The sequence below is a fragment of the Adiantum capillus-veneris genome, chromosome 16 (genome assembly GCF_014529385.1).
Source record: "Adiantum capillus-veneris isolate H3 chromosome 16, ASM1452938v2, whole genome shotgun sequence".
NCBI classification, from domain to species: Eukaryota; Viridiplantae; Streptophyta; class Polypodiopsida; order Polypodiales; family Pteridaceae; genus Adiantum; species Adiantum capillus-veneris.
This window is the reverse complement of record NC_140946.1, coordinates 127182796-127196739: the sequence shown is the minus strand read 5'-3', so window position 1 is coordinate 127196739 and position 13944 is coordinate 127182796. Positions and strand designations below refer to the sequence as shown.

At 43.1% G+C, this 13944-nt stretch overlaps 1 pseudogene; it reads left to right on the top strand.

Annotated features, from left to right (window-relative positions):
• Nucleotides 1–817: 817 nt before the first annotated feature.
• LOC147439837 (uncharacterized) overlaps nucleotides 818–13944 on the top strand; it is a 59257-nt pseudogene continuing 46130 nt past the window's right edge.

Genomic DNA, 13944 nt, shown 5'->3' with positions numbered 1-13944 from the left:
TTTGCTGGGGATTTTACCGCGCCTGTTCCCGCCTGTATTACCGTGTGTATTACCGTGAAAATCTCTGATGAGACTGCATGTGTTACGCCGACTGCATGAACTCTTGTACCCACCGCCCCTTTATCTTTAATGAGTGTCAGTCATGTCAGTACCAACATTCTTGATTCTTCTTTTTCTTATTTAATTTTTTCTTATTTAGTGTGTGGTCGTGTATGCAAGTCGATTGGGATGACGTGGTCCGCCGGTTGGCGCGGAACGAACTCAATGGTTGAGCGAGCAATTACCATGTCCATGTACGCGATGTAAGTGTGTGATTGCACGGCTTCGGTGTATATGCTTGGCTCACGTGGATGATTATGGACTATGGGACGATCCGAGAAAACGCGCTCGAATGGAAACTAGCGATCCGAGGGTTTTGGCATCCATTGATGTCGCTCCCCATTGGAGTGTGATCGGGGGCGGGGGCGAGAGGAGGGCAGAAGAGCGATTGCACTAGGAAGCAGTCATGGGAGGGGGGTTACACCCGCCGTCCGATGTGGGTGGGTCCACACGAGCGCATGTGCATCCTACATCCACCACATATGGGGATCTCCCCACCACCCCGCCCCACATGGAGGTGAAGGAAGATCATTTGCACAATATGGTTGAGGATCTTCTTGCACATGAGGTAGCGAATGAGTGTGAGCCTGAGTGTGCATGTGAAGAAGCTGCCCAAAAAACCAAAGATTCATTGCTAGAGGCAGCACACACCGCTCTTTACGAGGGATGCTCCTACTCCATATTACGAGCGTCTCTTGAGATCTTGAATATTCAAGCAATGTTTGGATGGAGCAATGCAAGGGTCGATGCACTATTGAGGTACGTTTAAGTGTAATAAGTGTTAGTTGTGATTTTTTTTCGTGGTTATATGCAATAACGAGTGTTCTTTAATTATGTCATAGGCTATTAGGCAAGATGATGCCTAAAGGCAATCATCTTCCAGAAAATCGAAGGAAGGCACGACAAGTGGTGAGACAGGGATTGAGATGGACTATGATCACATACATGCATGTGTCAATGATTGCGTGCTATTCCACAATGAACATGCAGGGCTTGATGCTTGCCCCAAGTGTGGAGAATCAAGGTACAAAGAGGGAATGCAAGGAACCACAATACCTTGCAGGTGGTGAGACAGGGCTTCAGATGGACTATGATCGCATACATGCATGTGTCAATGATTGCGTGCTATTCTGCAATGAACATGCAGGGCTTGATGCTTGCCCCGAGTGTGGAGAATCAAGGTACAAAGAGGGAATGCAAGGAACCACAATACCTCGCAAGGTTCTTCGTCATTTCCCCCTCATTCTCCACATCAAGCACATGTTTAGCACCAAAGGAACAAGCGAGCTTCTTACATGGCATATGACAAATCGCTCCACCGATGGGGTTATGAGAGTGCCAGCTGACTCGCCAGCATGGCAACACATTGAGCAGACATGGCCAGAGTTTAGAGAAGAGCCTCGTCACTTGAGGCTTGGTCTGGCTAGTGATGGAGTAAACCCATTTGGGCATCGGTCTACCTCATGGAGTACTTGGCCAGTGGTTGTTGTGAACTACAACATTCCACCATGGGAGTCAACCAAGAAGGGGAACATTTTTCTCTCTCTTCTAGTCCCAGGAAAACACAAGGTGAAGAACGTGGATGTATATTTAGCACCTTTGATTGAAGAGCTTCAAGACCTATGGAATGGCATAGATGATTTTGATGTAGCAAGACCACTTCGTGATCGGCGCACAATGATCAAGTGCATTCTAATGTGGACCATGCATGATTACCCCGGGCTTGGAGAGATTTCTGGTAAGCTTATACTTTGTGACACTCTTTAATGTCTTTGAATTGGTCACTTATATGCAGTTATGTCTTTTGTTTTTGTAGGACTATCGACATCTGGACAAAGGGCATGCCCAACTTGTGGACCCTCACTCGTGACAGAGAGACCCGCTCTACTTGGTAAGGTGATCTACCCCAATAACCATCGCTTCTTGCCGCCCACACATCAATCGTATGCTCCACCGTGAAATGGGATGGAGCCACTCCATTGGACCATGGCCGATTGGGCAAGACATTGGAACAAGCATCATAACACATTGCCTCCTCCCAATGATCCACCTAGGGGTATGTCTAGGTACTCTCTTTTCTTATCACTACCCTATTGGGCTTCATTGAAAATCCAACACCTATTGGATCCAATGCATGTGTTCAAAAATGTTGGGCAAGCTATATGGGATCACATAGTAGGCAAGAAAGATTCATTGGGGGCTAGAGAGGACATGAGGGCCATAAGGAGGCTCCCTCCTTCAGCCACACCTCGCATGGGGCCTCGGGGGAAGATGGTTCTTCCAAAGGCACCTTGGATTCTATCAAGGGTGGATCAAGAGCGGATGAAACAATTCATTGCATCCATCCATACTCCAACAGGTTATATGCGTTCGCTCAAGGGTGCCTTCACTAAAATTAAGAAAGGAGGATCCACACAACTGTATGGGCTCAAATCTCATGATTGGCACAAGATTCTTCAGGTAATGTGTGTGTGTGTGTGTGTGTGTGTGTGTGTGTATGTGGTTTAGGGTTCTGGATACTAATAAGTCTTTTTGTTTGTGCAATAGTTTGTGCTTCCAATTAGCATTAGTGGATTTGCGGACACGAAGGTAAAGACTGCAATATTCAAGGTGGGAGAAGTTGTCAGGTATAGCACATTTGATCCTCCCTCCTAAACTTTACTTTGAAGACTAACTTTACTATGAAGATTATGAAGGGTTTTTTGGTTACAGGTTTGTGAGTTCCAAAGAAATCGAAGTTTCAGCCATTCCAACAGCTCGACTTCTAGCGATTGAAGAAACTTGTGCTATTGAAGATGCATTCCCACGTTCTATCCTTGTTAGCCAAGTTCACCTATTGCTCCATCTTGTTGAGGAGATAGCCATTTGTGGTGTGGTTCACACCAGGTGGATGTTCTTTCTTGAGAGGTTCCTAAAGACCTTGAAAGAGTTTGTAAGGCTACGATCACAACCAAAGGTATTCATCGATCTTAAGCTTTAAACCTTATTAGGATTTGATTGTATTCAAAACCCTTTTTATTGGTTACTTTAATCACTAATGGTTTCATGTGTTCAGGCAAGCATGGCAGAGGGTTGGATTGTACAAGAGGCTTTTGTGTATGTCTCTCAATATCTTTTCACAATAGACCCATCATTGCTTCGTTTAAAGACGGAGGAAGAGGATCCAAAAAAACACGCAAACATTCCAAGTGGGAAAGGTTCTCTCTTGATTTTGGATTGGGAATTTCAAGCCATAGTCAACAACCATTGTCTACTCAATGCTCCCATCATGGGCAAATGGGTGGATATGTATGTGGAGGTGCATACAACGAGAGAAAGGGAGAGGGAATCATGGAAGAGGTCGCATGGCGGTAGGCGAGCACCTCCCTTTCCTAAAGAGCTTGCCAAATTATACCCTAATCTAATTCCAGTTGGGTGGATACACAATGCCATGACCAAGGCGAAGGCACAAGGAGAACAAATAAGCCCTAAAGAATGGGAGTACACGCAAGGATGTCTACCAAGGGTAATATACTCAATGTGTTTAGTATGTGTGTGCGAGTGTGTGTGTGTGTGTGTGTGTGTGTGTGTGTGTGTCATCTCTCTCTCTCTCTCTCTCTCTCTCTCTCTCTCTCTCTCTCTCTCTCTCTCTCTCTCTCTCTCTCTCTCTCATCTATCTTGATTGGTTTTTGCAGGCCTTCACATTCAAATCTATGTGGTCCGAAGGACGTCATTTTCGAACCCGCAAGATAGATGAGCGTCGAACCACTCACGATAGTGGAGTTATGGGCAACTTTGACACGACAACACAAGAGATGAGGGAATGTGTAACAATAGAGAGGATAATCAAAGTGGATTTCAGAACATTTCACAAATATCTCTTTGACTGCCGATGGTTTGCGGGTGAGGTTAAGAGACATGAGAATGGGCTCTATATGGTAGACTCCGGGCAATTTCAGAACATTTCACAAATATCTCTTTGACTGCCGATGGTTTGCGGGTGAGGTTAAGAGACATGAGAATGGGCTCTATATGGTAGACTCCAGGAAATTTCATCGCGGGAAGACCGACAACTTGGTGCAACCTAGTAGTTGTGAGCAGGTAAAGTCTATGTGCAACTCACTAAAACATTATATGATACATATAAAACTACATTCATGTTGTTGTTTGCTCTATATATGACCTACAGGTGTTTTATGTGCCTTGTATGTATCAAAGACGAGTTTGGTATGTTATTCCAGTCACACCACGGAGCAGATCTATCTTTGTAGATACGAACATAGAGACTTTGGCAGATCCCACCATACCATCTCAAGAAGACGCCAATGACAATGATGCAGTTGAGGTCGAGGAGAACCAACCATTCCCAATAACCAACCATAGTGAAGAGGAGGACGAGGATGGAGAGGATGATGATGATTCAATAGGAGAGGCTGTAGAGGATGAATCAATAGATTTATTTGTTGATTTAGCTACCATGGGGTTGGACATGGATGTAAGCACTTGTAGAGATCTCTTGGAGGATGAAAATTAATAAACATCTTTTGGATTTTGTCTTCTTTCTCTACTTATGTTGTACAAAAGGGCTATTTGTTTATGAATGCAAGACAATACAATTTTGATCATCGTTCGCTTGCCATTTCCATATGAATGCATAGTTGACATAAGATTTTGAGGTGGAAACAAAATATTTTTGTTTATAGAATCTCATGGAGTACAAATGAGTAGAGTAGGAGAATCATACCAATAGATGAGGCAAGCAAAGAGAAGAGAGTTACTAAAAATCCCAATGAGAATGGGATTTCTTACACTCCATGTAAAAAGGGGGTACCAATTTCTGAAAAGTAACAAAATAGAATAGGATTTATAGAAAGGGAAAAGTGGGAGAGGAATGGGCCGCGTGGAGAATTTTTCTATTGCGGTAATATGGGCGGCTATATGTGCGGTAATAATTGCGATAATGCTCGCGGAAAAAACGAAAAACGTGCCAGCGAGGCTGCAGCATACAATCTCTCTCTTTCTTGAAGCTCTCTCTCTCCTCTTATGCGGTAATGTTGTGCAGTAACAGTAGCATTCTCCCATAGTGATATTACAACGACAGTTTTGGTTATTATTATTGCATTTATTACCGTTGTATTACCGCGTATATTACCGTTGTTATATCCGACAACCATATTTAGCGCCTAAAATTTCAAATTTTGGCTTAAAATAAACACACCCCCCCCCCCCCCCCCCCCCCACCCCCACTTCAAATTTTGGTGTTTTCCTCCTCTCAATAAAAGTTAAAGAATATTGTATAAAATTTTTTAATTTAAAAAAGAAGAGAGAGAGAGAGAGAGAGGGGGGGGGGGGGGGAGGGGGGAATATAAGATAACACTTGGTTACAACTAAAATAATCACTGTCAATTGACTAACATAATTGAGCATATTCCCAAATCTAAAGAGAGGAAGAGGGGGGAGAGAGAGAGATGAATGGATAGCACGACCAAAAAACTTCATAACTGCAAAATTTTTATGAATCATCTTCCAAAAGATCTCTACATGAGTCATTATCCAATTCTAAGCCCATGGATCCTAAATCAATAAAGAGAGAAACGAAATTGTCGTTTATGGATACATTGCCTTCATCATCTTCGAGTTCGTCATCCGCCATCTCATCATCTTCAGCATCATGACAATCATCCTCACTAAGACTTGCTGCCGCCGGACTTGATTCATCGACCTCCCTCTCCTCTGTTTCCACCTCATCCAAAGTCGGAGGTGGAAGAGGGTCGAAGATAGTCTCCACTTCATTAGTGGAAAAAATGGTTCTCCACCAAGGTGTTATGGGAATTACGAACCAAAGTTTTGGTTGGTGGATTGTTGGGATATAGATGACCTATGAAATAAAAACTCAAAGTGAGTAACATTGGTATAATTAATTCTACAAGAAAATAAGAATAAAAAAGGTACATGTCACTCACCTGCTCACAATTGTGCAGTAAAACTAAATTGTCATACCTCCCTGTGTGATGCACACTAGAGTCCACTATGTAGAGGCCGTTCTAATGTTGTCTAGACACATTTGCAAACCACTTGTACTCGAAAATGAAGGTATGAAAGGTTCTAAAATTAACCTTTGGTATCCTTTCAATAGTTCCGCAGTACCTGGCTTCATCACCGTCTGTGTCAAAGTTGCCCACAATCCATGGTGGTTCTACACTCGTCAATGTGGCACGTACGAAAGTGACGACCCTGGCCTTTAGTATCCTTCCAATAGTCCCGCAGTACCTGGCTTCATCACCGTCTGTGTCAAAGTTGCCCATGATGGCACAATCCATGGTGGTTCTACGCTCGTCAATGTGGCGCATACGAAAGTGACGACCCTTTGACCACATAGAGCTAAAGGAAAGGCACTACAAATTAGAAAAATATATTAATTTATCAAATACATATTAAAGATAATTTCAAGAAAAAAAATTACAATATGATTTAGGTATATGAGTACTCTACCTTTGGTACGCAGCCTTGTGCATACTCTCATTCTTTGCTGGTGATGTCTCTCCGCGCGCTTTTGCCTCGATCATTCTCTCATAAATCCACTTTGCACTAAATGAGATCTGGGAAACATGCAAGGTGTCTAGGCATTGGGGGTTTCCTCCTTCCTCCATGTACTTGTTTCCATGCTTCCCTCTCTTGCAAACGCCTTGCCTTTGCCATTGTCCACAAGTCCACCCACTTGGTCATAATCTTTGCATTGAGAATACAAAAGTTATTGACCACTCGGGATAGATTCATATCCATGTTAAGTAGTTTCCCCTTTCCACTTGGAAAGTGTGAATTCATCCTTGCATCTTCCTCATCTGACCACATGCGAGGCATTGAAGAATCGTCTTGTGCCAAATACTTTGATATGTACACAAATGTCTCTTGAACGATCCATCCTTCGGCCATACATGCCTCTGGTTGAGACCGTAGCCTCACGAAATCTTTGAGAGTCTTTAAATACCTCTCTAAGAAGAACATCCATCGTGCGTGCACTACCTCACATATAGCGATCTCCTCCACCACGTGAACCAAGAGGTGAATTTGACTAAGAAGGACCGATCGAGGAAATGCATCTTCAATGACACACACAATTTCTGTTGCAAGTGTTTTAGCAGTAGGGATAGCATCTATTTCTATTTCCTTGGAGCTCACAAATCTGCAAGAAAACACATAAGGATACACTAAGTGCTAGTTGAAATTATTGTGTACATAAAAAAGGTGTAGTTGAGTGGAGTCTTGTGGTGTACCTTACTAGCTCTCCTAGTTTGAAAATAGCATCCCTGACTTTCTTGTCTCGACATATACACATACTCACCAACAGAATGAAGTACAATGTAAATCAGGGGAAGGGAAAGTGAGTGATAGTCATACACAAAAACTATAGATAGAATAGGGAGTATGAAGATTACCTGAAGCATCTTGTGCCAATCATGGGACTTCAACCCATACAATTGAACGCTTCCACCCTTCTTCGCTTTTGTGAAAACTCCCTTTAGCGACCTCATGTATCCTGTTTGTGTGCGAATAGAGGCAATGGTACCCTTCACCTTGTCTAATTCTTCTTTGGCTAGCATCCATGGCGCTTTAGGAAGCACAATCTTTCCATTTGGGACACGACGTGGAGTAGGAGAGGCGAGGAGACGTTTTAAAAGCCTCAAATCCTCCCTCACACCCAAAGAGTCCTTCTTGCCAATAATGTGGTCCCATAGTGTTTGGGCTACATTCTTGAATATGTGCATGGGATCCAAGAGGTGTTGTATTTTCAAGTCCTTCCAATATGGAAGCCTTAAAAATATGGAATACCTTGACATACCTTTTGGTGGAGGACACGGAGCCGGATTGTTTTTGTGGTGTTCTTCCCAAATGGTTGCCCAATCTGCCATCATGAGCTTTAGAGGGGTCTTCCCATTTGTTGGATCCTTGTGCTTGTTATGCCCTTAGGGTAAGAAACAATGGTTGTTTGGATAGATTACCTTGCACAAGGAATCGGACCTCTCCGTCACCAACGATGGCCCGCAAGTAGGACATGCATTGTGCCCCGATGTGGACAACCCTGCATACATATCATATGGTTAGAGAGATGAGTGAACTAAAGGGAGAGAGGGAAAGAGGGAGAGAGAGATAGAGGAAAGGGAGCTAGCATAAATCTCTCCAAGCCCAGGATAGTCGTGCATAGTCCACATAAGTATTCCCCTCACAATGGCCTCTCTCCCCCCCTTTGCAAGTGATACATCGACAATAGGAATGCCTCTCCATAAGTCCTCCAACTCCTCAATGAGGAGCTCGAGGTAGGCGTCAATATTTGACACTTTGTACTTCCCTAGCACAAGCAAGGAAAGAAGTATATTGCCCTTCTTGGTTGTCTCTCATGGTGGAATATTGTAGTTGACGATCACCACAGGCCAAGTGCTCCATGAAGTAGACTCAGTGCCGAAGGAGTTGACACCATCACTTACTAACCCAAGCCTCAAGTGCCACGGCTCCAACCCAAACTCTCTCCATTGAGTTTCAATGTGCCTCCATGCAGGTGAATTGGTAGGGACACGCATCATTCCATCATTTGAGAGATGGTTCGCGTGCCACGCGAGAAGCTCCACGGTAGACCTGCTTTTAAACATGTGTTGGATGCGAGGAATTAATGAAAAATGTCTCAATACCTTGCGGGGTAGGTGTTCCCCGCTCACTCCTGTCTTGTATCGTGCCTCCTTGCACATGGAACATGAGGTAGCATGTGCATGCTCATTGTAGTATAGCATGCAATTGTTGACGCGTGCATGGATGCGCTCATACTCCATTCCAAGTGCAGTGACATACGATCTAGCTCGACGATTTGGAGGCATGTGGTGATCTTCTGGCAACAATTTGCCCATCAAACTACAACAAACATGTGTATTAGTATAATTGCTAGAAGACGGCACCATAAAGCGAGTGGAGAGTATATAAAATCCACATTCTATACTTACAAAAGTAGTGCATCGACACTTGCATTACTCCAACCGAATTTTGCTTGCAAGTTGAGGACTTCCAACGATGCTCGGAGTACTGAGTACCGTGCACCGTCGTAAAGAGGTGTTCGGGCACTCTTCATCAATCTATGCTCCATTTCGACAGCCCGTTTAGTGCAAGGTTGACAATCCTCCTCGCACAGGTCGCGCTCATGAGCTAGTAACTCATCACATATGTCGAACATGTGCTCATCCTCTGCCTCAAAGTGCGACAGAGACGCCATAGGAGCTGTCGAAGTCGAGCCAACGGGAGGATCACCATGTGGTGCATCCAAATTGCCCAGTTACTCTTGCCTCTACCATTTTGCCTTGCATGCCGGTGCACCACCACCGAACACAGACGAATGGGGTAGCTCCTCAAGCGACGGGTGAGTTGTGCTTTCATCTCTCCGAGCTCTTTTTTGAGGATGCCAAAGCCCTTCATTCTCCACATGCTCCAAGGCAATGCGCCTCAAGCGAGGGATTGCCCTTTTGCACTTGACGCAAGGACAAGGGAGTTTTTCCTTGAGCCAACGATCGTGCTCAGGGCTTCTAGGGGGACCATGATCATCCCAGTCGATGTCCTGCACACACAAAATGTTGTTTAATTAGTCATGTGTCCTAAAAAATAGTTTGTTTAGAAAATTCCTAAATTCCATTAAAAATTTTACATAAAGTTAAGTTCAGAGGGAATAAATGACAATGAGTGCTAAATTTATTTTTAACTAAAAATGAACTTAAAAATGCAATTAATAAACATTTAAAAGTATTACAAAGTAAAGTATCCATAAAAAATTAAAAATCTTCATTAAAAAACTCAAAAGGCTAAAAAATGAAATAATGGATAGCTAAGGGTAAAGAGGGTGGTTTGTACCCCCCCCCCCCCCCCCCCCCCCCCCCAAAACCCCCTCTGCAACCTCAGATTTGCATATATCCGTTGAAATCACCGGCCGCAGTAATAGACACGGTAATGCACGCAACAAAGGGCACGATAATAGCTGCGGTAATGCCCACGGTAATGCATGGCGCCTAAAATAGGCAAGAATACAGAGTATCACGCATTTTTGTTGCATACTCTGCGTTCTTGCTCTCCGCCATCGCTCCCAAGCTTCCCCCCACCCCCCCTCTCCCTTCCCTCTCTCTCCTTCTCCAAGCTCCCCCCCCCCCCCCCTCTCCCTTCCATCTCTTTCCTTCTCCAAGCTTTCCAAGTTTCGTCGAAGGGGGTTTCCGCCATCATCTTTGGAAGCACAGCATTGAAAGGGGTTTTGTCAAAGGGTGTTTTTCTCCATCATCTTTGGAAGCTCAACCGCGCTACAAGGAAAGAGGTAAACACAAAACAAAGCACCTTCCCCCTCTTTCCCAATTGTTTTCTACTACACACACACACACACACACACACACACACACACACACACACACACACACACACACGCACGCACGCACGCACACATATGCATAAATCATAAAAAATAAAAAAAATTAGAGAATTCATAACATAGCTCGTTCATTTGGAAATGGTTGTTTTGCTCGACTTGTTTGGAAATGATTGCTTTGCTAGGCTTGTTTGGAAATGATTGCTTTGCTCGGCTTGTTTCGATAGAATGTTAGATAGCAATGTTAAGTTTGTTAGATATATATATATATATATATATATATATATATATATATATATATAGAGAGAGAGAGAGAGAGAGAGAGAGAGAGAGAAATAGATAGATAGAGAGAGAGAGATAGTGAGAGAGAGAGAGAGAGGGAGAAATAGAGAAAGAGAAATAAATTTAAAGAGAGGGAGATAAATGGAGAGGGATAAATAGAGAGAGAGAGAGAGAGAGAGAGAGAGAGAGGAGAAGGAAAATAGATAGAGAGAGACAGAAGGAGCTGTTGTGAAAAGATGGTGGACAAGAAGCAGAATAAAGAAGGTCTTCTTCATAGCACTCTACAGAAGCATGAGCACTCTCGCACTATGCACCACACAAAACGATGGCTACATTTACAACCATAACTCTTTATCTCTACTCAAAATGATGGCTACATTACATATATGTATATATATTTGTGTGTACATATATATTTGTTTATGCATGTATGTAGGCACTAAGTACGGGGGCATAGCACCCGAAGGTTAGACTCTTCCTCTTTGGTATAGTCCTTTTTATCTCTACTCAAAAAGATGGCTCCATTTACAACCATAACTCTTTATCTCTACTCAAAATGATGGCTACATTACATAGATGTATATATATTTGTGTGTACATATATATTTGTTTATACATGTATGTAGGCACTAAGTACGGGAGCATAGCACCCAAAGGTTAGACTCTTCCTCTTTGGTATAGTCCTTTTTTAATCGTGGTGTTGCGGTCATTGATCCACTCATGCATGGATTACCGTAATGTACCTTTGGTTTTACCATGGTTGAGACTGTGATGATATATAAAGAGGTGCACTTGACCTTTGGCACTACTAGCCTCTACTTAGGTCTACTAGTATGTATATGTATCTACGTGTTCGTGTGCTAATATACTTGTGTACGTATTTATAGATGAGTGATTAGGATGGAAAGCTTAATTTTATATATCTCCTTGTAATGTAGATGTCAGACAAGAGACCAACTGGTGGGGAGCAGCCAGCTGGCTCTTCTTTTGGTTGGTTCACATCCAGGTGGGCTCCATCCGGGGTGGACATCGCCTCCAGTGGACCCGAGTCTTGAGTCAGTGAGAACAAGCAAAGAAATAAAGAATGTTTCTGGCTAGTTAACCCTAAACCATCAGTTTCATAGGTTTATTTTTGTTATTTGCAGGCATGGCCATCCTACACCTACCCTTCTCAGGTTCCTCCACCTGTCGTAGATCCAGACCTACAGCGGGCTCTCTCTTTACGAGACCGGTACCTCCGAGAGACAGAGAATTTGTTTGGTCGCTACACTCCACAGTAGCTTGTGACCTATGGTATTTCTCCGTAGACTACACCATGGGGGAGTCACGGAGGGACTCCTTACCTACAGAGCCTCGCACCGACGGCACCTCAGTCTACAACCTCTTCTTATCGTGCTACTCCTTGTGCATAAAAGTGAGTGTAGGTTCGTACTTCAAAAGATCAAAACAAGTCAGATAGATGCTAAAACATATCAACCGACATAGCAAGCCCATGTCTAATAGTAAGAAACAACATCTATTAAGCCTAGTTGTACACCTACCTGATGATTCTTGCCCTTGTTATTTGTGTTAAGTGTGATTCTTAAGGAGATCTAAGCATCCACCCACATTTGTGTGAAAACATTATGATCAAAGAGAATGGTATGCTTGTACAAGATTTTGGAAGTGTTTTCCATGAAGCACAACGCCTATTGTGCACATGAGAGAGAGAGAGAGAGAGAGAGAGAGAGAGAGAGAGAAAGAAAGGGGGGGGGGGGGGGGAGGGAGGGGGGGTCTCTGAGTATTTGGATGAGGATATAATACTCAAACAGAGTAATTAAATGATGCGCACAAGCTTGAGCCTAAGGAGAAAAGCCTCCTTTATCTATTGAGAATACAAGTTGAGATAAGAGGGGGTAATGAGTTTACAAAAGAAAAACTAAGGCTTAAATGGGAGCGGGAGCGGGAGCGGGAGGGCAAAATTTACATCCATTTGAATATTTTAAATGCACATATGATGATGAGAGTTATCCCCACCCACCAAAGAAATTGTGAAGCCGCATGCATGCAAGGCCAAGAAAGGTGGCTTTTATGGCATCCATGTGCCATTTGAGTTGTTTCTTCCAAAAGTCAACTACCACATTTAAAATCATTCCACAAGGGAATCAAAAGGCGGCAGGCTTAAGGCTAAGTTAAGAGCATAAGGTTTCAACTTTCTTTATATTGATTTACTACTCCCAACATGGCTTAAGAGCATAAAGTTTCATGCCTTTCTTTTCATTGATTTACTATTCCCAACGTTGGTACCTTAAAAACCATCTCTTTTTTTGTTGCCTATTGTGTGCAAAGGGTTATAATATATCTAGCAATGGTTCCCGGCAGTGTTCGAGAAAAATGTGCCTTAGCTTAATATTGTGTTGCTTTTGATTTCACAAATGCCGGTTGAGGGCAAACGCAAAAGTAGAAGTTCCGTCCCAAAATAGGAAAATATAGTAGACAATTTTGAAAAAGTCCCAATTTTTCAAAATTTCCTCTCGGGAAATTCAAGAAAAGGAATTTTGTATGTTTGGGAAAATGGTTTTTCTCATACACTCGTCCCCAACTGCATAGTGAGCTATTTTGTGAGAGATTAGGACAAAATTAAGATGTGATGTCAAGTGCACATATGTGTGCAAGTGGTATCAATTGCCCATATCAAGTGGTATAAAGTGCACTTGAAAGTGCAAGTAGTATATGTGCTAGTTTTATGTTTAGCATTGTGTCTGTGTGTGTGTGTGTGTGTGTTTGAGAGAGAGAGAGATCCTATAAAAAGGGTTGCAAAGGAAGAACGAGTGGAGGATTGAGAGATGGATACATGTGTGTGTGTGTGTGTGTGTGTGTGTGTGTGTGTGTTTGTCTGTCTGTGTGAGAGAGAGAGAGAGAGCGAGAGAGAGAGAGAGAGAGATCTCCAATTTCCATGATTTTCTTTGCAGTAGCAACGCGTGGGTCACATACTAGTATATGTTAAGAAACCAAAAAAGTTACATAGAACTCATGCTCCTATTGAGCCATGGCATCATCCACCCGATAGCAACGACCAAGTACATTGGCTGATAAAGGGAGCCACCTTGAGACAATTCCACATCCAAGGAGACGGGGAACTTACATTTTCTTCTTCTTTATTTTCAACAAGCTAACAGTGGTAGTCGTAGGATCCAAAACATTTGCCACATGACCTATAA